At 44.9% G+C, this 23,577-nt stretch overlaps 1 protein-coding gene across 1 annotated transcript in view; it reads right to left on the bottom strand.

Moving 5' to 3' along the window:
• Positions 1 to 23,577, bottom strand: part of ZFYVE9 (zinc finger FYVE-type containing 9) — a 656,288-nt gene that overhangs the window by 431,697 nt on the left and 201,014 nt on the right. The window contains exon 2 of the mRNA XM_086952440.1: positions 16,414 to 16,511. The gene's annotated coding sequence lies outside the window, so the exon portion shown is untranslated. The remainder of the gene's footprint in view (positions 1 to 16,413; positions 16,512 to 23,577) is intronic.

Genomic DNA, 23,577 nt, shown 5'->3' with positions numbered 1-23,577 from the left:
AGGTAGTGTATTGAAGTCACTGTTTTGTGGCAGTGGAGGCTCTGTTATTGCCTCCACATCCTCTACCCTTATTTCTATTTCCTCTGTATCCACCTCGAGTGGGACCTTTATTGAAGGTGGACTGAGTATTGGCTTTATATGCCGAGGCACCTTGTAACGTGTTGCCTCGTGCAGCTCCTCTGTATGATGAGCGCCGAAAGGAGCTTTTATGCTGTTGGAACTGCAGCGCACCCATTGATTTTGCAGTTTGTGTCTTTTTTCATCTTATCCAGAATATTATCTACTGCTGGTCCAAAGAGGAAGTCTGGATTGACCGGCTGGTTTAGAATAGTAGATTGCACCTTGCTTTTAAAGCCTGAGATGTGTAGCCATGCGTGTCGTCTTAGCAAGACACTAGTATTAACGGATCTTGCTGAGGTATCTGCTGAGTCTAATGCACATTTGATGGAAGCATTTGTGATGAGCTTCCCCTCCTGAATAAGAGCATCAGCTTGTTCTTTGAATGGCTCAGGTAAATGTTGCAGTATGCCCTCTAGTCTATCGTAGTGTGCCCTATTGTAGCAAACTAGTAGAGCCTCTGTGTTAGCTATTCTCCAAGAATTGGCTGCCTATGCAGCTACTCTTTTTCCTAAAGCTTCAAGAATTTTAGATTCTTTATCGGGAGGTGGTGCTTCTTCAGTTGTTTGAGAGTTAGCCCTCTTTCATGCATTAGCTACAACTAGTGAATCAAGTGGTAGTTAACCTCTAATGTATGTAGGGTCTGTAGGGACAGGCCTATATTTTTTCTGAACCCTAGGGTTGATAACACGTGCTCTAGCTGTATCCTTAAAGATATCAGTGGCGTGTTTTAGTACACCCTTTAACATAGGGAGTGTTCTAACTGTTCTATCAGAAGAGGCAAATTTATCAAAAAGGAAATCCTCCTCTATTGGGTCACTATGCATATCAACATTGTGGTATAGTGCGGCCCTATCTACTAGTAGGTTAAATGCCACTGTATCATCTGTGGGTGATGGTTTAACTGGGTAGGAGGAGGTGTCAGGGATGGGATGTGTATCATATGGGTCTTGTTGATTGTCCCATGTGTAATCTTGTGTCTCTGGGTCCTGTGGATAGTTATAATCCTGCTCAGGATCCTCTTCTGCATAATCTACATTAAACTCCGATTGTGTAGGAGAGTATGGGGCATAAGGCGTGGTATGCATAATAGGAGAGACAGGTTCGAAAGGTCTAAGTGGAGAAGTGGCAGAGTCTTTCTTTTTCTTTAGAGGAATTTGTGAAGAAGGTTCAGTGTCCACTGGTCTCTTCTTTTTGCGGTAAACTGTTACTTTGCCAGTCTCAGGGCCGATGTACAGTTTTGTTTGTTCCACTTACATAGGATCAGGGTGAAAGAGTTCTTCTTGCACTGTCCTTGGTTTTGGAGTCGAAGCCTTGGATTTTTTGTTTTTTTGGATCGACGTTCGTTTTCGGATCGACAGTTTTTGTCTGTTTGATAGGCTTAGGTATCTATTCAGCCTTCTTCGGGTCGAGGCTTGTTTTCGGATCGACCGGACTTTTAGGTCGGACCGTTTTTTCGGAGGTTCGACCTTTTTTGGTTGTTTGTCCTTTGTCGAATCGATTGCTTTCTTCGGTTCGACTGGGTTCTTCGGAGCAGTTGTTCCCGGGTCGATTGGCTTTGGCGCAACCTTCTTCGGTTGGACTGCTTTCAGTTCGTCGACTTTCGGTTTCAGTTCGACCGCCTTTTTCGATGCGACGTTCGAGTCGACACCCTTTTTCGGGTCGACGGCCTTAGGTTATGAAGGGTTACGCGGTACGTCGAGCTTCGGCTCGGCGGCCTTTGGGTCTGCAACTTTTTGTACGATGACCTTCGGATCGTCAACCTTTGGTTTTTTGAGAACGTGACTTGGGCCTGGTGTGTCAAAAGGCTTTTTCTTGGTATTCGTAGCTCAGCTTGAATGCGGGGCTATCGGATCAGTGTCTTGATCTTGGCTAAGGCCTGTTGGCGATGCCTCGACCAGAGCCTTTGTTCTCGGTAGAGTGGGTTTCAGGGGCAGTGTACTCACGGTTCGCCCCTGCGGAATCTGCTAGTCTTCCGAATCGTCCTCGACGGCCACGATCTCTAGATCAGAGTCTTCTACGTCGACGAGCTCTTGGTCGTCGTCGAAAATGTTTTCCGGTTCTGGTGCTGGTCTCTGCATCTCTTGCCTAGCGGCCCGTCGATTCCGGATCGTCTTTTTGGAACGGAATTGGGCACAAGCCAGACAATCTTCTTCTTTATGGTCCGGTGACAAGCACTTGTTGCATACTGGATGCCTGTCAGTATGCGGGTACTTGGAATGGCTTTGTGGGCAGAATTTAAATGGACTTCGTTCCATCGACGATAGGCCCACGTGGCGTCGAAAGGCCCAACGGCCCGCGTCGACGACCGGAGAGAAGTAGGAAGTTTAACCGAGGTAATAGGCATAGAGCGAAAACAATACCGTCGAGGCCGAAGGCCTTTTGGCCTTTAAAAAAGTTTTGTTTCGATTCTGAACTTGAAGGGTAGGAAAAACATCCGAACCCAATGGCGGAAAAAAACAATTTGAAGATGGAGAGGATGCCCATACACACTGTAGTCCAAGGGAGGAGCCACCTATCTCGTGATACTTCGAAGACTCTTCCAGGACAACAAGATGCAATCATCCGGACCCAAAACTAGGGGGCGATCTATGCACAGATATGAATTCAGCAGCCCACATGCCTCGAACATATATATTTGGGTGTAACTGCGGTCATAGAAAAGTAGAAGAAGATGGTTGAACAGCTGTCCCCTACTATGTTTTGTAGACTTTTGCTACTCAAGACGATTATATTCTTGTATATCCTGATCGTGCCACTTCTTCTGGAAGTTACTTGCACCTACCTAGTGATTTCTTCAAAGTTCTTAAGATCATAGCAGCATTCCTTCTCGGGGACCATGGACCAAATACATCATGATTTTAATCCATGGATAAGGCATATGGTGACACTGGACTGACAGCGTTGACCTCTACGGTTTACTTTGTAATGACAAATGGTGGCTTACTATGATCCATCCTATAATGTGCTGCAAATCCAAACAGAATCAATGTCCACAGCTGCTTGGGATATTGTGACACTCTTAGTGAACATTTTCTGCGATAAGCTAAACACACTAAATTCTTCTAACAGTTCCTTTACTGTTTTGTTGTAAGTTCTGCGATTAGAGCGAGTGGTGTAGATTTATCAGTATTTCCTGATGAATAGATAACATTTATTTTGAATTCTGAGAAAGCCAAAAAGTGATAATGTTCAACTTAATCGTAAAAAAATGGTAACTGCGCAAGGCAGCATCCTATCCTTTGTTCACTGGACAGCCTCCCCAAACGAAAATCTAGAATTCTTCATCAATAGAATAGTAATTGTATTGATGTTTAATCTTCATAACATCATTTTAGCAAATTAGTGTCGGAATAGAGACGTCATTTAATAATTCATGTGTTTCGAGCGGACTCTAGGAGGCATAGCGTGTCTCATACAACATTACATGTAGTACTGTAGTATGCACAATGATAGTTGGACCAACTTCCCACCAGAGATTCCAATTGTACAGCTTTTCATTGGCACACGATCACAACAAACACCGTAAACCACTCCAAAACGGTCTTCTGTGCTCCCCTTCCGTGCAAGGCTAATTTGAGTACAGGGGCTGAAATCCAGGGTGGAGAAAAAAAAAAACCTTTGACAATGGACTCGGACATTGGTTCGTATTTCTGTTGGGCTCGGGTCATCTCACCAGTGTGGCTGTGTTCACTTAAAAGCATGTAGGTTCCCCAGGTGATATCAGGGGCATTGGTAGACGTGGACTCCTACACTGCCATCACCTGTCTAGCCTCAGATGTCAGCTGAATGTGTGCACTGGGTTAACAATGAACAAATTACAAGAATGTCTTTCTAAGCGACAGATATGGCCAATGGAAGAGGGAGAGTGATATTGTTTTCCTTTATATATACGAGGTCTCTGTTTAGAGGAGGACGATGATTCCTCCCTTGGTTAAAATTAGCCTGTCGTGACTGCGCAAGGGTTCAGAGACTTTCATGAGCATTACATTATTTCTGATGCGAAGAGAATTTTGAAGATACCACATGCAGCCTCGGTACCCTGCATGTTCACTATATCTGGAGTATTCTGACATACTTTGAGTGGTAAACCTACTTTTACATAATACCGACAAAAGTTTCATCTAGATAAAATGCTACCATGTTAAAAAAGAGTCAATCCAATCTTTCACAACACTGCATACAAGACAAACATAACTTAAAATGGGCAATTTAAAATGTATTTTTACATTTTATATTACCAAAAATCTATATCTTGAACCACAGTACAGCAAACTCATTTAAAGTGTGAATGTGTAATATTTCAATCAATCAATACATTTATAGAGCGCACTGCTCACCCGTGAGGGTCTCAAGGCGCTGAAGGGGGGGAGGCGAGGGTGTTGTTTACTGCTCGAATAGCCAGGTCTTGAGGGGCTTCCTGAAGGCGAGATGGTCCTGGGTCAGTCGAAGGTGTGCGGGGAGGGAGTTCCATGTCTTGGCGGCCAGGTAGGAGAACGATCTTCCTCCGGTTGTACTTTTGTGGATCCGTGGGACGATGGCGAGGCCGGCGGAGCGGAGCTGGCGGGTGGGAGTGTAGAACGAGAGGCAGTTGTTGAGGTATTCGGGGCCAATGTCGTGGAGTGCTTTGTGTGTGTGGGTGAGGAGCGTGAACGTGATCCTCTTGCTGGCGGTGAGCCAGTGCAGGTTTCTCAGGTGGGGAGTTATGTGGCTGTGGCGAGGGATGTTGAAGATGAGTCGTGCAGAGGTGTTCTGTATTCGCTGCAGTCGTTTCTGGAGTTTGGCTGTGGTTCCTACGTACAGGGCGTTCCCGTAGTCCAGTCGGCTGGTGACGAGGGCCTGGGTGACTGTCTTTCTGGTTTCGGTGGGGATCCACCGAAGATCTTTCGGAGCATGCGCAGGGTGTTGAAACATGAAGAGGAGATAGCGTTGACTTGTTGGGTCATCGTGAGGGAGGAGTCCAGGATGAATCCCAGGTTGCGTGCGTGGTCTGTGGGTGTAGGTGCGGTGCCCAGTGCTGTGGGCCACCAGGAGTTGTCCCAGGTGGATGGGGATTGTCAGAGGATGAGGACCTCCGTTTTGTCTGAGTTCAGTTTCAGATGGCTGAGCTTCATCCATTCCGCGACGTCCATCATTCCTTCCTGGAGGTTGGTTTTGGCAGTGGCTGGGTCTTTGGTAAGGGAGAGTATCAGCTGGGTGTCGTCGGTGTAGGAGATGATGTTGAGGTTGTGTTCGCGTGCGATGGCGGCTAGGGGGCTCATGTAGAAATTGAAGAGGGTTGGGCTGAGCGAGGAGCCTTTGGGTACGCCGCAGATCTTGGTGGCTGTGGAGCGGAAAGGGGGGGGGGGGGGGGGGGGGGAGGCGGGCTCTCTAGGTTCTGCTGGAGAGGAACGAGGTGATCCAGCCCAGGGCTTTTCCATGGATTCCAGTGTTGTGTAGGCGGGTTATTAGGGTGCGGTGGCAGACGGCGTCGAAGGCGGCCGAGAGGTCTAGGAGGATGAGAGCGGTTGTTTCCTATTTGTCCATCCGGGTTCTGATGTAGTTGGTGGCTGCAATGAGGGCTGTCTCGGTGCTGTGGTTGGCTTGAAATCCGGATTGGGATGGGTCGAGTGCATTGTTTGCTTCGAGGAATGCAGTCAGTTGTTTGTTGACGGTCTTCTCGATGACTTTAGCCGGGAAGGGAAGGAGAGAGATGGGGCGGAAGTTCTTGAGGTCTTTTGGGTCGGCTGCGGGTTTCTTTAGAAGGGCATTGATCTCTGCGTGCTTCCAGCTTTCGGGGAAGGGGGCTGACGCGAAGGAGATGTTAATGATTTTTCGGAGGTGGGGTACGATGATGGCGTCTGCTTTGTTGAAGCTGTGGTGAGGGCATGGGTCCGAGGGAGAGCCAGAGTGGATGGAGTTCATGACGTGGGTGGTGTCTTCAGTGCTGACGGGGGTCCAGGCGCTGAGGGTGGTGGGAGTGATTGTTGGTTCGGTGGCTGGAGGTGGGGTCTGGGTGCTGAAGCTGTTGTGTATGTCTGCAATCTTGCGGTAGAAGAATGTGGCGAGGGAGTTGCAGAGGTCTTGCGACGGTGCAATGTCGTTGTTGCTGGCGCAGGGTTTGGAGAGCTCCTTAACGATGTTGAACAGTTCTTTGCTGTTGCTGGTGTTGTTGTCCAGCCGCTCTTTGAACGATGTCCTTTTGGTGGTGAGGATCAGCTGGTGGTGTTTGCGGGTGGCGTTCTTGAGGACTGTCATATTTTCTGTCGTCTGTTTGTGGCGCCAGGCTTTTTCGAGAGTTCGGCAGGATTTCTTTGACTTTTTGAGGGCGTTGGTGAACCATGTGGTTTTCCTGTTGCTGGTCTAGCCTGGGGGGTTCTTAAGAGGAGCGAGGTCGTCGGTGCAGTTAGTGATCCACTGTGCGAGGTTTCAGGCTGCGTTGTTGGTGCCTGGGGAGTCGGCTGGTGGGTTCTGGCTCAGCGATGTGGTTAGATGGTCTGTGGTGACTTTGCTCCAGCATCTGCGGGGGATCTGTTGCGTGTGGTGTTGGGAAGTGGTCTTCTTGAAGGTGAAATGGATGCAGCTGTGGTCGGTCCAGTGTAGTCCGGTGGAGGGGCTGAAGGAGACGTGATTACTGGCGGAGAAGATGTGGTCGAGCATGTGGCCGGCGTAGTGGGTGGGGGTGTTCACCAGTTGCTGGAGTCCGAGGTTGCTGAGGTTGTCGAACAGGGTGGTGGTGTTGTCGTTCTTGTTCTCCAAGTGGAAGTTCAGGTCCCCTAGGAGGATGTATTCGGGTGAGGCTAGGGCGTGTGGGCTCATGAAGTCGGCGATGGTTTCGCTGAATTGTGAGAGTGGGCCCGGGGGTCTGTAGATGAGGGTTCCTCTGAGTGTGGTTTTGGGGTTGGTGTGGATCTGGAAGTGTAGGTCTTCGGCGTTGGTCGTGATGTTGATGGTGTTCCTGTAGATGATGGAGATTCCTCCTCCGGTTCGGTTGGCACGGTCCTTCCGGGTGATTTTGTATCCGTCCGGGATGGCTATGGCGATGTCGGGGGCTGAGGAGGCATTCATCAAGGTTTCCGTGAGGAAGGCGACGTCTGGTGTTGTTGTGTCGAGGAGGTCCCAGAGTTTGATGGCGTGCTTGTGGACGGAGCGGGTGTTGAGGAGGATGCACTTGAGGTGGCTGTTGTTGGTGTTGGGTCCGGTGGGTGGGGGGCAGGTGAATTTGCAGGCTAGGCAGGTGAAGGGTTCCTGGGTGCGCTTAGTGGTGGCTCGGTGGCAGGTCGTCCGGTGTTGAGTGCGTTGAGGGTGGCGGAGTCGTAGCTCAGTCGGGTTCTCTGGCTCCGGCGAGGGCCAACGGTACTGCCACTGGGCGCGGTCCAGGCGCAGACGGGCTTGCCTTTGGTGCGCCTTTGGCACGGCCGCTGCGCGACCTTCATAGGAGGGGCTGTGGGAGGGCAGAGCAGCTGGGAGTTGGGAGCGGGTTGGCGAATGGGACAGCGGGGGCGGCCGCAGGGACGCAGGGACGCAGCGGCAGGAAAATGGCACGGAGGGAAAGGGGGGTGAAATGGGACACAGAAGGCAAAACAGGGGAAGGGGAGCACAGAGAGGAAACGGCGGAAATACAAGGGAATTAAACCAGGCAACAAGTGAGGGGGGCACACTCAAAACTGGGGAAGGGGCGCAGAAAGCAAAATGAGGGAGGGGGGCACAGAGGTTAAAAAGTACGGCGGAAATACAAAGGGAATGGAGACAGGCAACAAGTGAAGGGGGCACACTCCAAAACGGGGGAGAAGGGGCACAGATAGCAAAACGAGGGAAGGGGCACAGGGCACAAGGTCCAACAGCAGAGAAACGAAGGAAAGGAACAGGATACTAGTGAGAGACCAAGGAAGACTCACTCAACACGAGGCAGGCAGCGGGAGCAAGGCGACAGTGGGGGGCAGCGTCGCAGGAGGACCATGTGGCGGCTTGGGGGTGGGGGGGGGGGGCGACCTACCTGCGGGCAGGGTAAAGGAAAGATCATTGCAGATAAGTGTTGAGGTTTTTAGAAATTAGGGCCTTTAAAGAAAACATGTTAAAGTGTCTCACAAGGAGTCGCACAAAACATGCATTTCAGAGGCAAGGAAGGATTTTGGCCCAAGCTCTCTCAATAACTAATTACGAGAGGGATTGAACATGTAATTTCTTAAAATATAAGCAGTCCAGTACCTCTGAACTCTGAACAAAGCTTACTGCTAACATTTTCACTTACACATCCCAGTCTATTGATGTTTGTAAGCAAGCGACTACAACACAGTTGATAAAGTTATTGATCAAAATGCAAACAAATATTTGACATTCTCTTCACAGATAGTACGGTGCACCTGAAATGACACTGAACATAGTACTCACTCTGTGACACGTTCACGCCTGTGCCACAGATTACTTGTGCAGCATCGTGAGGTTCCTATGACTGGTGACAGAACAGATAAATAAGAGGTCATATCCACACTGAAATGCTAGTCTTAATAAAGTGTTAATTTCAGATTGTCCTCCCAGGTATGTAATACATGAGTTACAAAAATCATGAAATAGCAGATACAGAATAGTCCGTCATATATAGTGCTGACTGAAGCGTTCTGGAAAACTATACATGCACACCAAATACAATGTCATCTTGTTAACTGAATACATCACAAAGCAGGGTGCACCAAAAGTACAAATCTCATTCTCTTTGTTGAAGCGACGCTTTTTAGTGGGACTAAACAAAAACCCACTAAGGGAGGAAGACCTGGCTATCGGATGTGGACCAGCCGGGGAAGGATTGAGGAGACAGAGCCTTTGATAGATAGGAGCGATGGACTTGGAACATGGATGGTGGGTGGGTTGTGTAGGGCTAGGGGGGGCGTGGGAGGGTTTTGGTTGTTTTTGGTTCTCTTTGTTTATGGTAAAAATTGTTCGCAGGTACAGTGTGCCCATTCTTGGAATTGACCCCATAGCGCGCCATGGCTCTGCTTGTGTTACTGTCTGAGCTGTCTATTTTATGATGTTCTGCGGAGCTGGGGTCATCATTGTTTATGTATGCGTCTTGAAAAGTCAATAAAGAAATCTAATACTAAGGGAGGAAGACCTGACGGCTCCATGTGGAAATGATGGAACGGCTTGGTGCCGCGCCGGCAGATGGTTCAGCAACATATGGGGAGGACTAGTTCAAGACAGTCATAACCATTGCAGAAGGCAGGCGTCAAGTGTGCTTGATTACCTTGAATATATGCACATCCGGGTGTAATTAACTGAGAAGTCAGAACCAGATCTTTGGTTGGAATGGCCCTTTCAAGAGATCCCTATCAACTTAAATACACTGCAGATAGTTCAAGCGATACGGTTCAGTTTAATAAAACAGGAAGGAGTGGAAGGAGATCCTGGGAGAGAGTAGACCACGAATTAAATATATAAAGGGCCAACACACAAAGCTTTAGAGTATACAAAGCAAGGCAATCTTTAGCCTCCATTAGCACTGGATTCTCATGAATAATTACCTGTTAAATTTGCAGGGGATACTTCATATACCATCCCATATCGAAATCGAAATCTCCACCCAAACAAACAACCAGTTAACATGAAACACTAATATGAAAACCTATAATAACCTCAGGTGAAGGAGGAACCCACCTCACTTTTTATAGACTTGCGGTACAGATTCCAAATGACGCAGATAATCTTAGATTGTTTTTTAAAAACAATAAGAAGGAAGGAAGCAACCTCCTGTCCATCAATGGGAGGCCTTCAAGGCGCTATTCAGAAGGACAGCAATGGCAATGAGGAAGGTCAGACAGCCAAAGCTTGGAGACTGAACTGGTAATCCGCCTTAAACAGGCAGAAGCTGAGGACAAGCAACATTCCACTGAGGGATCTAGACGCAAGCTCACAGGACTCGAGGGCAACGTAACCTTCCGAGATCAAACAGGGCGGAACAGGATATGCTAAAAAACAGCCTACAGCCCAGACATGCTTATTTATAATTCAGAAAAGGGGTTGGTGATGAACAGAGTGTCTGAATTAAGCAGACCACTCTAACCCAGTCCAAAGATCAGGGCTTGATCCATCACCGTTTTTTAGCTCACTGCACCATCCCAGCTCAGAACTTGGCTATATGCAAATTAGTCTGACCCTGGCCCAGTGCATCATGGGAACAGGGCAGACCAAACTACCAAGCCAATTCTTATACTGGGAAGGAAACAAGCTACCGGGGACCGGTTTCTGGCATTTCAGCCGTCTTCGGCCCGGCTTGCTTGAATCCTGATGGTGCAATGAGCAAGGGACTCACATCTGAGTATACCCTTCCACGCTTATGGTGGACAAAAATGATTCAGAAAAGGGGTTGGTGATGAACAGAGTGTCTGAATTAAGCAGACCACTCTTACCCAGTCCAAAGATCAGGGCTTGATCCATCACCGATTTTTAGCTCACTGCACCATCCCAGCTCAGAACTTGGCTATATGCAAATTAGTCTGACCCTGGCCCAGTGCATCATGGGAACAGGGCAGACCAAACTACCAAGCCAATTCTTATATTTATAAGCCCTAACAAGGACCCTCCTTGAGATTTGGGCAAATGTCACTAGAGGGAGCAGGCTCACTACCTCAGTCCCCTCACCAATCACTCCGATTACCCACATTCCACATCAGGCCCCTAGACAGAACACGTAAGGAACTGGATTGTGGGTAATTGTTGAGTACTGTCTGGCCTATTTCATAATCAGCAGATCGATGTTTATGCAATGCAAACTGGAATACAAACTCAAACAGTCTGACGGCTTACGGAATATTTAGATTTGTCACTGGCCGATGTAACACCCTAAATAATTGCAATCACAAAATTGGTAACCAGGTCATATATCCGACGCACAGCTGGATGTAAAAACAATATATCATGAAGTATGATTACCGTGAACTCCAAGAGAGAAAGGGATAGGTTACCACTCTATCCCAAAGAAACCCTGAATGAAAAATTCAGTTTGTCAAGAAACATCACTAGTTACTCCCTGAGCTCCACAACAATTCAAATCCACAATACGTATATTCATGTATTAGATAATTATTAAGTAAGTGCAGAAGTAATGTCTTTAAAGTTCTCCTTTAGTACATAATCAAAAGAATATCAAAGATGGTAGATCCACTGTTGTATAGGAATCCACAAATCCAACTTGATAAGTCGTCCAAAGTAGTTTAATAGTCGTTTTCCAAAACAAATTCTTTCGCAGCCAGTATTTTAATAGTCGTTCTCCAAAACAAATTCTTTCGCAGCCAACACGTGTTTCGTCATATGCTTAATACATGCATCAAATGACTTCAGCAGGGCTGCAACCCAGAAAGTTAAAAAACAATATCAATAATTATCTCATATACTCAACTCTTGAAACACCATCACCAAAAGAAAGAAAGATTTAAACAAATCAGAGAGACGCATAAGATACTAAGTCACCCTCTGTGCAAATCAATAAGTGGAAGTCAATAAAGACGGGAATACGTTTAAATAAATCTCTACTCGAGCCACACCGAAATTGAAAGGTGTACTGTGATGAAAAGTCCAAAAAGATCCCAGTACCAGAACATAAGAATACCTGTATAAAGTAGTTACCTCAAACAATATCCAGTCCATCCTTGGACCTATAATAGATCAGTTCAAAAACAAAATACGAATCTGAAAGAGTCTGGAATAAAGGCAGGCTATGTCCGTTACACTCAAGCTGTTTCAACAGTCGACACTCCTAGATAGATCTTGGTATTTGGGTTCTAATCTTCAACTAGATGGCGTGTTCATAGCATAACATCTCATATTTAATTAATGCCACTGTATCTCCTAAAAGTGGAAACATATCTACGAAATCATCATTTTATTAAAAACTCCAACGCAACCCAAATTCCGAATTCTTTATATATTGCATCCCGACTACCCTAAGTGATTTAAATATTATAATTCACCTCAAATCAAAACAGGGAAAACAATAATATAATTACAAACCAAATCTATATCTGTAAGTCAATCCTCCCCTCGATGTCCATACTTGCCTATCCTGCGATCACGGGCTCGCGTTGTCCTCAAGCGCCATCTTTTTATTACAACCGCTTCTACTCGAGAAACGGGAGGCGCCATATTGCACATTATCCACAGTATATATATTACGTACACAAGACCTTCTCTTGGTCGATAATACAAATTAATAAATTCCAGCAACTGAAAAAATATACTATACGTACTAAAATCCTCATCTCACGTCTCTTAACTATCTCGAATCCAAAATGTATATCAGATTCAAATTCACCCAGTTATTCCCGTACAAACATAGCATGTATATTTTCAGTTTATATACTCTAAGAACTTGCGAATACCCTAAAAATGTCTTTGCATATCGGACAACCTTGGGAAGGATACATAGTCCTCTCTCTAGTCTCAGTCGAACAACAGCCACCAGGACTTACAATATATTCAATGGATGGATACGTAGTCCTCTCTCTAGTCTCAATCGAACAACAGCCACCAGGATTAACAATATATTCGTGAAGTATTTAAATTAATTTTGAGAATTGTCGAAATTATTTGTGAAGTATTGATTCATGTACCAGTGAGCAGATAATTCACTACTTTACGAATATATTGTTAATCCTGGTGGCTGTTGTTCGATTGAGACTAGAGAGAGGACTACGTATCCTTCCCAAGGTTGTCCGATATGCAAAGAAATTTTAGGGTATTCGCAAGTTCAAGTACATAAACTGAAAATATACATGCTACGAGTGTACGGGAATAACTGGGTGAATTTGAATCCGATATAAATTTTGGATTTGAGATAGTTAAGAGACGTGAGATGAGGCCTTTTAGTACGTATAGTATATTTTTTCAGTTGCTGGAATTTATTAATTTGTATTATCGACAAAGAGAAGGTCTTGTGTACGTAATATATATACTGTGGATAATGTGCAATATGGCGCCTCCCGTTTCTCGAGTAGAATTGGTTGTAATAAAAAGATGGCGCTTGAGGACATTGCGAGCCCGTGATCGCAGGACTGTTTGTACTTTGAGATAGGCAAGTATGGACATCGAGGGGAGGATTGACTTACAGACATAGATTTGGTTTGTAATTATATTATTGTTTTCCCTGCAGCTACATGTACTCATGTATCTGGATAAATTGTATGGACAAGTTACTAATATTATTGTAACATTGGAGATTGGATATTAACGATTTGCCTATCATACAGATGAGGTGAGGCAACTCTCGGACTGTTTTGATTTGAGGTGAATTATAATATTTAAATCACTTAGGGTAGTCGGGATGCAACATATAATGAATCCGGAATTTGGGTTGCGTTGGAGCTGTTAATAAAATGATGATTTCGTAGATATGTTTCCACTTTTAGGAGATACAGTGGCATTAATTAAATATGAGATGTTATGGTTATATATCTGTGTATAATTTGGACATGTATTATGACTTACTCTACCGGTTTTGATCAGGCCGGTGTGCCTTTGTTCCAGACTCTTTCAGATTCGTATTTTGTTTTTGAACTGATCTATTATATGTTCAAGGATGGACTGGATATTATTGGACTTCATCACAGTACACCTTTCAATTTCGGTGTGGCTCGAGTAGAGATTTATTTAAACTTATTCCCGTCTTTATTGATTTCCACTTATTGATTTGCACAGAGGGTGACTTAGTATCTTATGCGTCTCTGATTTGTTTAAACCTTTCTTTCTTTTGGTGATGGTGTATCAAGAGTTGAGTATATGAGATAATTATTGATATTGTTTTTTAACTTTCTGGGTTGCAGCCCTGATAAAGTCATTTGATGCATGTATTAAGCATATGACGAAACACGTGTTGGCTGCGAAAGAATTTGTTTTGGAGAACAACTATTAAACTACTTTGGACGACTTATCAAGTTGGATTTGTGGATTCCTATACAAAAGTGGATCTACCATCTTTGATATTCTTTTGATTATCTACTAAAGGAGAACTTTAAAGACATTACTTCTGCACTTACTTAATTATCTAATACATGAATAAACGTATTGTGGATTTGAGTTGTTGTGGAGCTCAGGGAGTAACTAGTGATGTCCCTAAATAATTGGCAGTCAGAGAATTTACCACTTTAAAAAAATATATAAGGACAGACCTGGGCTCTAGGTAATTGGTATCAGGCCTGTACAAGATTCTGGGTACTGAATGCACCACACAAAACTGGAGATACCAAACCAATTGAGGAATGGCTCTCAACAAAGAAGTAACTAACAGGAACAGGAAGAAATCTGGTGTTTTATCCCCATACGTTTTAAGGCTATCTCCAAAAGGGAGGTCAACTATAAGTACTTCACTGATTGTATCTCACTCCCACAAAAACTATACCATATGCATCCGATATCCCAGGACACTTACTGGAGATGTGATACAGGTGTTGACATCATGCTACCGTACTTATTTTTTGGGAATTCTCAGAAATTGTTATTTTCTGGCAAATAATTCTGAGTCATCGTAAGAAGTGTTGGGTTACCAGGTCACAAGATCTGGGATTGATTTCCTGGGGTCCCTGGGAAAATCCCGACATTCAAGTCCATCGCTCACCTCGTGCAAGGTGACTTCTAGACATGATGGGAACAGTTTGGGACCGATTGCAAGGCATTAGAGGAATAGGAACCCCAAGCTGCCTACTGCCTCTCCAAGTTTGTCTCAGGAGTTTTACAACCTATGGCGTTTCCAGTGCCTAGAAAAACTGCCCTTCGGTCTTTGAAAGTAAGAAAAGCTGTTTTGGAAAATATGGCTTTTGTTCCTGGACTATCTAAATAGTACTGAGCTGTTAAGTTATGTGCCAACAAGACTATGAACACGCCATCTAGTTGAAGATTAGAACCCAAATACCAAGATCTATCTAGGAGTGTCGACTGTTGAAACAGCTTGAGTGAAACGGACCTAGCCTGCCTATTGATATTTTTGTTTTATTGTGTTGTCCCTTAAATTGGGACTACGCGCACATAGGCTGGTTTGTGGGGTGGAAAGGGATAGTGTACGCTTTTTCATTATAATATTGTTGCGATGTTCTTTAAAAGTACTTCTGGGGTACTCTACATGTGTTCCTTTACCTACTGAAAATATAATTTGTTTTAAAAAGGTCAAATAAAAATCTGTCCTTACAGGTTTATCAGGCGCTCAACTCGTATACCCCTTGCAAAGAAGTCCAGTTAACATTTTTTTCGAAGGTATATAGAGTTCATCTAACAAAACAAGCCCCCACAAGAGACATATAGTAGCTTCCAAGAAGAAGCAATCTCAAAAAATATTTAAAGCTTACAACTTGAATGCACCAACAAAATCTGTTGATTTGTGTGGTTCTCTTCCCAGTCCTGATGTTGGACTGCGCTTGCAGCTGCAGAAGTATCTTAAGGTTATGTTAGAGCATGGGTACTCGCACATATTGGCACAGGGGCCACAAAGTATGGTCTGTGATGTGACCGAGGACCACACTGATGCTGTCATTATTTGCAGGTTAATAAATATTTGCCCGTTTATTTAAATAAAAAAATAAAAAATCTGAATATTAGTGCTCAGCAACTAAACAGCAGCTGTTGCTGCTATTAACCAGGAGAGGAAGGGGGGCATGTAAAGGTCAAGAGGGCCACAGGCTGCCCCCAGGCCGAACTTTGCGTATCACTGTGTTAGATGGTTGTGTAGTAGACTTATTTATGTTCTCTTCTTTTTTTGCTTACACAACATATAAAATTCCTTGAAGTTATAAAGGGCTAAAGGCCGGTGTGCTAAAAAGAGAAGAGGACTCGCCTGTAAAGGAAAGACATGGTTCAAAGCAGTATAGAGGACGCCGAAGGATTGCATGGTCAAGAACAGAACGGATCCCGCCCTTTAAAACCGTCAGATGTCACTGGCTGCAATCTACATCTTTCCTTCAGCGTCTCCGGGGCCATCTTACTCTACGAAGTCCTCATATAATGTACAGTATTAAAATGAGATATCTTTCCATATGCTGGTGCCTATTATGTGTGGGTAGGTGCTGAATTCTTCTACTTGGGTGCTTACGGTCTGCCCAAAGATACCTCCAGAGAGGATTTTGCCAGAGAGCTGACTGAGCCAATAAACTGTGTTCTAAATGTTCCACACAATCTTGTGTGCTCTCTTCCCAAGGGGTGAGAAGCCTGCCAGCAACAAAGCTGGACTCCCACTTGCTGATAATCTATTATCACTCCAATGACTAAACTTCGAACCCTGCTCCACAGCATAACACAAGCCATAAACACATGCGCACCCAGCACACCAATGGATTCTCTTACCTCTATACATTTATTCAGCGACACATGATTCTATGCGTCCACGTGGCGGCGTGTAAAAAAAGCGCTTGTTCCGCTAAGCCACTATGTTCGACTTTATCCTATAAAGAAAAAGGAAACATAAGATGTTTGAGAAACTGCACAATGTATTACTCAAACATATACAATGTACTTTGAGGCGTGAGTATCTTTCATTTCTGGAACTATACTGATCAGATCAGAATACGCTTTATTCGATTTAGAAAAATAATAAACCATAAAAGCAGAATACATGTTGAAAAGACATACATTACATCAAGATAATTTGAATAAAATAGATTAAAAAAAGGACAGTTTAAGAAAGAGGGGGACCATCCATTGTCATCCGGTGTCTAACCACCCCTTTCAGATATTTGGCAATATGATCAGTCACTGGTCTGTCATTCAAATATTGCAGCTTTAGGAAGGCAGGTCGGCATTGTCTCAGGCCATACCCCTTTAAAATAGGTAAAATCATTATTTTTCTGGGCTTTGAGAAAAATTTACAAAAAAACTTAACATGAATTGTCGACTGAGCGGAGATGTTATCACACAGACAAACGTAAAGAGCGAGACCAATCGTTAAGCTTCGGAAAAGTGACCCTGATGTGAAAATTACCACGGCATAAACGGGTCAATAACAACCTATCATAAGCTCCTATGGTATTTAAAAGGTACGGTTGTATTCCTGGGTGAGTCAGAAGTAGTTGGTGTGCATTCACTGACGGTTTTGCAATATTACTAGCTAAATTAATAGACTCCAGGTGATCTAGAAATAATGATTTAAAATTATTTCTATTATTGTTTTAACTGTCAGGGTTGGGAAAATACTCGGGGTGTCCTAAATCCTCTAAGAAGTTTTAACGTAGGTCAACCAGGGAATGCGGTCTGCCCCATCAAGGGACAGGCAATAGTTAATCAAGTCCCTGTTCAGGCCAGTAGACGAACCGGTCCAGGTCTTATACCACAGCAGGATAGGCTGCAGTTTGATCAAACCTGAAAGATAGGGCAAACCCAGCTCAGCGTGGCATATGGATACGGCTGTACTGTTATGGACCGCTTGGAGATATCTTAAGAAACCTATTTTCTACTAACCACTGGCACTCGACATTAGCATAACCCCAAATGCCTGCTCCATACATGGCAATGGGTGTACATTTAGCTTTGTAGATTGTTAATAGATCAGCGATTGGGCGCCTCCCTAACTTCCTGGCAAAGTGAATCAATGCACCAGTTGCTTTGCAAAATAGCAATTTCCTAGATTCTATAGCTTTAGCCCATAGATCCCTTCTTTCAAATACAATGCCCAAGTATGAAAAGTGAGCTTTAAGTTAGAATTTCCAGTTATCAATGAAGAATTCTCTGCATCTAATACTGGGCTTGCAGCATTTCATTGTGAATTTTTTTTATGTTTACATGGACGTCGAGATTTGACATATAGGCAGAAAAGCTAGAGATCACTTTTTGTAGGCAAAGGGAGGTACGGGCCAATAGGTCGGCATCGTCCGGATATAACAATGCTTCGATTGGTTGTCTATTTATACATGGTAAGTCCTGACAGTCACTACTTAGTTTTGCTCCCAGGCTGTTAATATAAAGAGTGAGCAAGAGGGGTACTAGCACGCACCCCTGCCTCACCCCCTTCTTTACAGGGAAGCTGTGGTTGAGCTCGCCACCTCTTCCATAGTGCACCCAGGCCCTGGCATGTAGGTAGGACTGTTTTCAAAAGTTTAGGATAGGTGGATCAACCCCCCATGGTCTCTAAAATGCTCCATAGCTTCTGGTGGTTGACACAATCAAAGTCTGAACTCAAGTCAACAAAATATAAAAATAGAATCCCCTTTTAGCCTGTAGATATTTTCCTAGCAGCAAATTCAGATTCAGGCTCTGTTCGACGGTTCCCATGCCTTGACAGAAACCATACTGTAATTCTGAAATTATGCCCTTTTCCTTCCACCCAGAGCTGGAGGCAAATTAGGACAACACGCCCGGCCACCTATGTAAAAGGGTCCAATAATGATATTGGTCTATAACAGGACGGGTTGTCACGATTACCTTTCTTGTAAATAGGGACGAGTGTCTTGTGGCTGTGAATCCCAGGGTAAAGCAGGCCTTTAGGACCAGGGCCAACAAGTGTCCCCAGAGCACTGGACATGATTTAAATATACCCACTGGTATGCTATCTGGGCCCGGGCCTTACCGCCCACGCATACATTTATAGCTAAAATCACCTCCTGGGGATCAAAATCAATCTCGAACAGAAGATTATTTGAGTAGTTTATGCTTAAGGCTGCTTCGCTTTGGGGATCCACCAGATTGTTACAAAGGCCAGAGAAGTGAGTCACCCATTTATCCTTCCCTATTGTGATTTTGAGCTGGGCAAATTACCCGAGGCAAAAAAGGGGGCATTCACTGCCTTCCAAAAACCTTTTATGTCTTTTAAATCTGATGCTTGTTTTAGATTTTGCCATAATTTGAGCTTTATGGCCGACTTACGGTCCTTAAGGGACGTCTTGTAAGCTAATCTAGCCCTTTTTATTGCTCCTCGATCTTTAATGGGCTTATGTAAGGCGGTTATCAAAGCGGCATGAGCTTGTGAACATTCAGAATCAAACCAACCACTCCTTGTCAGCCCGCTTTTTGCATTTTACCCGTAATCTATTTTGTATAGACTGGGATAGGTTTACAAAGGAGCTGAGAACGTCAGATTTGTTAGCAGTTTCATCGAGGCAGATCATAAAGTCGTCTTTACAAGTGGTTAAAAGAAGCTTGAATAATTCGGATTAATTTACGCCTGCTCATTTGACTGTATAGCTGTTTTGTCTGTTAATAACAATATCTTCCGCCGGTGGGTTATCATTATTTTACTAGTTAACACCTTGGCAGGAAGATCTACAAGAATGCTAATGTGGTAGTGGTCAGTAAAAGCAACGGGTGTACTTTAAAATAGTGTATTCTAACTGCGTATGATACTAATATGTGGTCTATAACTCTGGACAGGCCACGTTCATTAAAAGTGCTACTAAAAGGAGTAGGGAGCGAACACACGTTGTTAGCAAATCCCAACGGGCACAGAATGTATAAAGTGGGACGAATCATTGACATCTAGTTCTATACCACAAAAATACCCTATGGTATGTGGGCAAGGGCCACAGTTCAAGTCCTCACCCCAGATTATGAAGTAGTCTTTGCCTTCTTTGAATCTTCTCCAAGTCTCTCTGCAGGTGCATTAAAATGTGTTGGGTATCCACAACAGGTATATTGTTATAAAAATGTATTAAAACTAAGTAATAAATGTTGTCTATATTAATTTTAAGCACCTGATAATAGATCTTGGACTCGGCGAAGTCTATCCTGCGTACATTTAACCTATAGGACACATAAGTACAAAGGCCCTCCTTGTTCCTCCCCTGACTCGAAGAGACTGCTGGGCTGAAGAATTTTTTGTAAACATTAATATGTAATATAGTATCAGTCTAGGTTTCTTGAGTGCATATGATGTCGAATTTATGAATAAATTCCAGCCATGAAGGTTTGGTCAATTTGGCTTTAAGACCTGCCACGTTCCAAAACAGGATTTCAATTGCTTCAGTTCTAGGCCCAGGCTGATATGCGCCCTTTGTGGGGGAAGGGGCGGAATAGGGGCCATCAAGGCTATTTGGTATTTCACGGTGAGTGATGCTTATGGTGGATTGAGTTATTCCATTCCGAGTATTACAATTATTAGCAATATCTCTTGCCTTGGTGTCGACTTGCTCGACGTTGAATGGGGGGACTGTGCATGGCAAGGGTATTCCCGTGGTTTGACATAGGGCTGTGTTATTGCTACTGTTACTGAGTCAATCAATGTCTTCCAGGGAAGAAAACACCAAAAATCTGTTAGACATGGGTATACTGGGTTGGGAATAATTCATGGTCTGCTGTCTTACATAAGGAGGATAGTTATTAGGAGGATAGAAGTAGCCATGGGGCAGTACATTTATATCATAATTGGTTACATGAATGGAACCCTGTCGGTGCAACATCTCTTGTATTAGGTTTGGTGTTCTAAATGTGAGGACAATGCAGTCGCCAGGGATCCTCTTATCGCTTTTCCCCACCCATCCTACTCTCCTTGCCATTTTAAATTCCCTTAATAGGACATCTGTTAGGCCGGTTTTAGATCCGAGCCAGCAGAGGGTCTTATTGCGTAAGGACTCCGAAGGTTCAGTTGATTTAGAGGTTGGTTGTGGTACATTTGCCAATATTATTGTGTAAGGTGTGGCTTCTGGTGGTAAACTTAAAGTCACCCCCTCTCTGTTTGCTCTGTCCCTTTCCGTAAGGATAGCACACAAATTAGGCATCCTTTGAGAGTCACTGTGTGCTATTTGAGGTGGCACTTTATGATGATTTAAATTAGGAGGACTCCTTTAGCCAACACTTCCCCCGAGACTGATTGTAAGATATCTGCCGAAGGGGGGGTTGGCTGACATATCGTCATTTAGTGTACTCACTGGGCGATTATGCAGTGTGTTATTTATGCCTCCACCCTGTACTTTACTCAGCAGGTCCTCGATGACCGATGTCATAGCCAAGAATTTCTCTAGTGGAATCAAGGCTGAGTTTTGATGGTCAAAAGTATTACCGGAGCCCTGACCCTCCCTAGACACCTGGGGGTTCACAGGGGTGGAAAACAACTCTCAGGGCCCCGACAGGTTAGTCAATATGCCATCCAGATGCTCTAGACGACCGTCCAATAGGGCAAAGTTTCTGTCTATGGATTCCTTAATCCGTTCAAGGGCAGTGTCCAGGGCGGTCACACCAGCAGCAATGGTGTCAGTGTTATCCTCCAAGGGGCAGGGTTGCGTTAACGATGAAGCGTCCGTGGTCTGTGAGCCTATAGAGCAGGTCCTCACCACAGATTTAGACTGAGTGTTACGCTGAGGCTCCTTTTGGTGTTTTTGTGGACCCGCACCCTTCTTGCGGTTGTTGGATGCCTTAGTCTTAACCCTTGTGCTCTCTGTAGGGAGGTTTAAAGTCCGGGTCCTAGAGGCTATACCGGGCCAGTTAGAGGTGTCCATATGTGGTGCTAACTAGACATCATATGCGAGGGCCTGGGTATCCGAGGCGGCCGGTGCTGTCCCTGGATTAAGTGGTGATGAGCAAAAGTGAGTTAGGATTTGATTTTGAGTAATGCCAGCCAGATTATGTGTTCCTAATGAGGATCTCCTCGGGAGAAATGAAGGGTCTAGAGACAGCCTTCCCTGTTAGTTCTGTTTCGTGGAAGAGCAGTGATTCTGCCCTCATTATAAAAGGCATCCAAAATCCCCTTGGCCCCTTGCTCTCAATCGCTGCGGGATTGCTCTTTTTTTTGCGTCTACGTAAATCGCTTTGCAACAACAAGTACCAGTCACACTGCACACAGAACGTGGAGGCAGAAAGTGTAATCAGGAGACAGTACGTGGAGATCGATGAAGAATTGTGGGGGGGCTGTTAGATGGGGGCCTAGCCCAGCCTCCTCCGGGCTCCTACGGGCGTGAACGAGTCCGCTCGCGTTGCGGCAGACTGGCCGCAACTTTATGCGCCTCCTGGCGCGTTGCGCTGATGCTGGCGGTGCAGGCGCTGCTCGGTATTGAGGTCCTGGCAGCCCCGGGTGATGGATCCTCCACTCACGGGACTGGGAGGACCCCTGGTGGCAGGGCAGGGCAATGGCGGCAAAGCAGGTACGTTGAAACTCCCCAAGTGACTCGCCCCCAAACTCCTGGCACACACTCCTCTTACCACAGGGGGCAGAGAAAAGCCACACACAGGCCAACTCACAGAGGTGGATATATGAATATTGGTTCCGTTTGCGTTTCCCAACCACATGTGAAGCTGGGGTCATCATAAGCTTGGCACACCCAGCCCGAAAGCTCCATACATATCCATTCAGTAGCAACAGTGATGGCAATGTATAGAGACGCTTTAGAGAACCACGTGGTGACAGCATTAAATCGGCAGGATAGTAAACTCACTGCGAGCAAAGCCGCATCGCCCCCAACGACCTTGAACGTCATCCATGACGCCAATGCAAGTAAAAAGTTAATGACTTGAAATGACAATAGGCAGCGCGAGGATGCACAGCAAATCGGCTTCACGAGAGTGGCAGCTGGTACTAGCTTTCCTTTCTGAAAATGCGGATTTTTTTGTGTTCGGTTCCCGCTCCCCGCTGCGAGCTTTAATAAATACAACAGCTGCCTGCTGGGGCCTGGTTTTACCACCATCTGATTAATCTGCTATTACATCCGTCGTAAGTGGCAAAGCGCTTCGAAGTATCACAGGCACGGCTGTTTATCTTAGGAGCATTTATATTTGGAAAGCCTCTGCTTCGAGTCACCGAAAAGCACAAAGGCAAAACCCAGTAAAGCAAAATAACCAAAGGGGGCATCTCACATTTCGTAAACCATAACAAGAATGGCAAAGAACACATGAAGCAAAAAACAGTTCTAGCACCGTATTCCAAGGCGAAAAAACAAAACGGACCCGACCAAGCTAAGATTGATAAGGTTAGGATTTAGATTGCATTTTTACGTTAGTGATTCTACAACACATTTTGGAACCAAGGGCCTACCTACTGTTCCTTTCATTGGAGTGCAGCGTGGTGAATGTTTCACGAACACCCAGGCTGAAACCGAGAGACGGCCACATCTGCACACAGCGCTTGAAGTAGTTGGTATACTTGTCAAATGTCACAAATAAATCCATCATCACCACGGCCAGTAAGTGTGGTCCCTGGCTGTGCCCTAAAGACGGCCCTCTAGCCAGAAAGAGTGAGGCTGGATGCACAAGAGGCAGTGGTTACATTGCTCAATTTATATCCGTTTCTGAGCCATACACCCGACACGGCCAGCACAGGAAATATAATTCAGAACATTAAAGGACAAGTATTGACAAAGTCAATAGGTCTGGTGTCGGATGCCAGCCTTTTGACTCTGCCTGTGCTTGTTTTTCTGGTCTTCGATTTAGTAAAATATAAGGTGCTGGGCGCTCAACAGTATTAAACAAAAACTTTGGCTATAAGCAAACATGTTTTTTAATCTCAGAAAGTACACAATGCTCTTGTAGGCTCTGGCACTGAGGGAACTACTTTGTGTGCGGATGTACCTCTTGTGGAAGGACAGAATGCAGTAA

This window comes from Lissotriton vulgaris, chromosome 1_1, assembly GCF_964263255.1.
Source record: "Lissotriton vulgaris chromosome 1_1, aLisVul1.2, whole genome shotgun sequence".
Taxonomy (NCBI): Eukaryota; Metazoa; Chordata; class Amphibia; order Caudata; family Salamandridae; genus Lissotriton; species Lissotriton vulgaris.
This window is presented reverse-complemented; position numbering and strand designations above follow the sequence as displayed.